The sequence below is a fragment of the Acipenser ruthenus genome, chromosome 5 (genome assembly GCF_902713425.1).
Source record: "Acipenser ruthenus chromosome 5, fAciRut3.2 maternal haplotype, whole genome shotgun sequence".
Taxonomy (NCBI): Eukaryota; Metazoa; Chordata; class Actinopteri; order Acipenseriformes; family Acipenseridae; genus Acipenser; species Acipenser ruthenus.
This window is the reverse complement of record NC_081193.1, coordinates 4,006,326-4,010,703: the sequence shown is the minus strand read 5'-3', so window position 1 is coordinate 4,010,703 and position 4,378 is coordinate 4,006,326. Positions and strand designations below refer to the sequence as shown.

Sequence of the window (4,378 nt, the reverse complement as noted above, 5' to 3'; positions counted from 1 at the left end):
ACTTCACCAACACTGAGCACGCGAGCTGCAGCATGCTAGTCCCATTACAACTGTACACAATTAAAGGTGCGGTCACCAATTCAAGACACAACACTTGAAAAATATTTAAAATATAAACATGCTGAGTTCATATTGCAGTCATCAGCTGCATAGAGTAACCATTCAGGAGAATGAGGCAACAAACAAGTGAGTACAGAAACAACAAACCTGGTTGTAATGGGACAGGTCTTGGCTTTGCAACAGCAGTTTAAGATTGCACATAGTTAGTGGTACACCTGCGGTCGCTGTTGGAAACACTGGCCTCTATACTCAGAAGTGTCGATACGTTTAATAAGGGACGTTTAAGAAGTGTCATTGTAAATTACTCGCATCCTAAACTAAAGCACCTGGTGGAGGCTAGTGAGCACCAGGACTCACTAGGAGGTTACTCCTACTGACAGAATTACACAGGGCCGAATTTATAACCAGGTAACAGGTTCGTTTTGATCCGGTGGTCCACACACCAAATTCACAGTAAGGAGGCACACCAACAGGTAAGTATTATGAGGAAGCTTTTATTGGTTCTACTGTATATTTGCAGGACAATGGTAAGCATCTAAAATTTAAAAATAATGTTAAAATACTACAGTCCAAAAACAAGATTAAAAAAAAAAATTGAGGGGGGCTCCCGAGTGGCGCATCCAGTAAAAGCACTCGCTAGAGTGCAGGATGCGCTCTATAGTCTGGACGTCGCCGGTTCGAGTGAATGCGAGCAGTCAGCTATTACACAAAGTACACAAAAAAACCAAGAGACAGATCTGCAGCGCGTCCCTGACTGTAGTGCGTCCCAGTAAAAGAAATGCACACACAAAACTAAAACCGAAAATAAAAAAGGGTTAAAAATACTATCAGCCAGCTACAGGGAAAACAGCGCCCCAGCCTCACTAACCTCATTTACCAATTCCAATTCGCCTGTTTAACACGAAGACAGCACGGCATTTACTCCTAAAACATAACTCTCCCTATATGTTTTTTGTACTCAGACCTGCACTCGGTTTGTCCTCAGACGGCTGCTTCAGTTTGCTGGCTTTCTCACTGTGCTGATCCGTATTCTCATCCTGCTGCCTTTCCTTAATTCATTCTCTCTCTCTCTCTCGTGATCTCTCTCTCGTGATCTCTGATCCGTTCTTTTTCTCTCCTCTCTGAAAACCATCTCTGCTTTTTATTCTTGTATCTTCCCCTGTTAAACTGCAGCAGACTCAGCTGTACTAATTTCTGTTAATGTTCTCCCTACTAGGTTCATGACGGCACAATAAGAAGATGCAGGTGGAGGTGAGTGAAACCGTTTATAACAAAAAACAAACAAACAAAAAAACACACCGTGCACACAAAAGCTAATAAGCAAGTTAGTCACAAGGGTGCCAGAAGGTTTAGGGAATATTTGCGATACACAAAACACTCCTTACCACACTCCGACTATTTAAGGACAAACATACAGCTGGTTTTCACATTACCGACGACTGACAAAATTCAGACGGTTTGGCTTGTTATCTCCTCATTAACGGGTCATGTGGGAGTTCGAAATGATACACAAAAGTTTTAGTCATGTTTAAGGAGACTTTGTTCCATAAGAATTTACCGACAGGTCTGGTCTGCCCTAAATGCATGTTAGCCTAGCCTTCCTGTGGCAAAGTGGTGAGTGGTTATAGGTGTGTGCAGTGCAGAGCGGATACAATAACAGACAGACAATGATTTCCAGGTGCAAGGGTGTTTATTGATTTATTAAACAATGTCCAGAATCTTATGGGGAACACCTGTAAATAATGAATGATGGATGTGATACAACAGCGTGTAATCCTCCGGTTTGACCCAAAACCAATAACAAAAGTCCATGTTCTTTCCTCACCCACACGTAACACAGAACACAAACACAGTGTTTATTTAGTGCGTGAAACTAGTGCTCCTGGTGAAAAGACAGTTCGCTTGTGAAACAGGGAAGTGCTGGTGTCTGGGTTTGTTGCTGGCCTGCGGCTGCAGCTCCGGATAGTGTTAGTAGTCTTTAGAAAACAAAACAAACAGTTTTTACTTAGACAAACAAACAAACACAACACTCACAATTCTTATCACAGCAGTCTCCTTCTAGGTTTGTTCTAACCATTTACAAAGGAACAGATCACTTACACTACGACCCCTATTTATACCCTCGCTCATGACCCCTAGGTTAACGAGCGCATCCGCTCCTCCAATCCTCGGATGCCACACCGTTTCCCATCCGAGTCAATGAGTTTGGGTACCGTAGCTCCACCCCCTTCCTAAATGACGACTTCTACCTACCCTAAGGAATAAATTGTCATGCCATTTAGCTAAGGGTACTCTGTTCCTTTTACACAGCGCCCTCACAGGTCAGGAGGGAGATCTAACACCAAGAATCATTCGACCTCTGTCACACCGATTCATGCAGCAGATGTGGAGAGGGGCTTTAGGGCTCGAAATGTGCTGAAGACAGCCCTCAGAAACAGACTAGCAAGTGACAGACTGAATACCCTCCTTGTCATGAGGGCTGAGGGACCTCGCTGGAAGGAGTTTGAGTATGGGAAGGCCTTGGAGAAGTTCAGAAGCAAAAAGAAAAGGAAGATCTTCTGCACAACAGCTGCAAAAAAGTGACATGTCACTTTTCTAGAGACACCTTATATCTACCAGGTTTCTATTTTATTTACTTTTCTTTTTTTTTTACATAATTTCAATATAACCAATATCATTTCTAACTGACTGTACTAAATGAACATGACTTTGGTTTTACAGTTTTAGTTTTTGTTTGTTTGGATATGTTTGTAGATATGTTGGGATGTTAACAAACAAAAATAAGAAATGGTGGTTGGTTCTGAATTATCAAACATGTTGACCCCCTCACTGAAGAAAATGTCCCCCTAAAATTTTGGGAGGGGGCCACATTGACCCTTAATCTGAGCAAACCTTGAATGTGAAACTTGTGCCATATATGTGATTAGATTATAGAGCATTTATGTTTTTAATTTTGTTAAGTTTTCGTCAATCTAAGATGGCCGACATTGACCAAACAAAATCCGGTGTCGAAAATGTTGCTCAAAATTTCACGAAACTTCATAGATGGGTAAAAGCCTATGAGGACATGTCACATGGTATGGCCGCCATATTGGATTTTCCATGCGCTTCTGACGATATTCAAAGATCTTCTCTGAAACGGCTTATTGCATAGATGTGAAACTTGGTGTATAAAGTCATATACTAATGTACATTCATTGTTATAAATAAGAAATGTTCCTAATACATTTACTCTGTTTAAATAGTTGTAAGCTACTGATAGTAAGCATACTCTACATTTATGCTTTCCAATTAACAAAATGTTCATATGATTTCCATTTTCATAAGTCTGAAACCATACTTTGTTGTGCTGTAAATGCTTGGAAGCTGTAAAGTTGCCTGTAACTTCTAGTGTTCTTAATAGGTTGCAATACATTCAAAATTCTGCTGCTCGAGTTTTAACAAGAAAAAGCAAGCATGACCATATAACACCAGCTTTAGCATCTCTCCACTGGTTACCTTAAATATAGAATTGACTTTAAGACCTTGCTGCTGACCTTCAAGGCCTTGAATAGCCTGGGTCCATCTTACATCAAGGATCTGCTTTGTTGCTACATTCCCCAAGGCAACTTGCAGTGAGCTAAAAATGATCTCCTTTCCGTGCCAAGAACAAAATTATCTATGGGAGATCTATGGGAGATCGTGCCTTGTGCTCTGTGGCCCCTCGTCTCTGGAACTCCCTTCCAAGGTCTATCAGGGACTCACATTCTGTGTCTATGTTTAAATCATTTTTATACATTGTCTTATTGCACTGCATAGTTTTTATTGTATTGTTTTGATGTATTTTTATGTATTTTTAAAAATGTAAAGCATTTTGGGATTTCTTTTAATGAAAGTCATTATAGGAGGCTGTGTGGTCCAGTGGTTAAAGAAAAGGGCTGGTAACCAGGAGGTCCCCAGTTCAAGTCCTGATGGAACTATCACTGACACTGTTATCTGCTCCGGTATTGAATCATATTTTGTCATATACTTGTACTTGCTAGAACCAAAGTCATTGTATTTTATCTTGCTCTTAACTGAGTCAGCCACTGATTCATTGTGTGACCCTGAGCAAGTCACTTAACCTCCTTGTGCTCCGTCTTTCGGGTGAGACGTAGTTGTAAGTGACTCTGCAGCTGATGCATAGTTCACACACCCTAGTCTCTGTAAGTCGCCTTGGATAAAGGCGTCTGCTAAATAAACAAATAATAAATGTATAAAATACATATATTATTGTTGTTTCTGTTAGGACCTCTCCTTAAGGTCAAATGCAAAACTAGTTTATAACTCCTTACAGAGT

General features: G+C 40.7%; 1 long non-coding RNA gene across 1 annotated transcript; it reads left to right on the top strand.

Annotated features, from left to right (window-relative positions):
- The first annotated feature begins 469 nt into the window (after window positions 1-469).
- Window positions 470-3,241, top strand: LOC131737081 (uncharacterized). The gene is made up of 3 exons (XR_009328644.1): window positions 470-533; window positions 1,277-1,311; window positions 2,371-3,241. It is a non-coding gene; the product is annotated as an uncharacterized LOC131737081 (long non-coding RNA).
- Window positions 3,242-4,378: the final 1,137 nt, after the last annotated feature.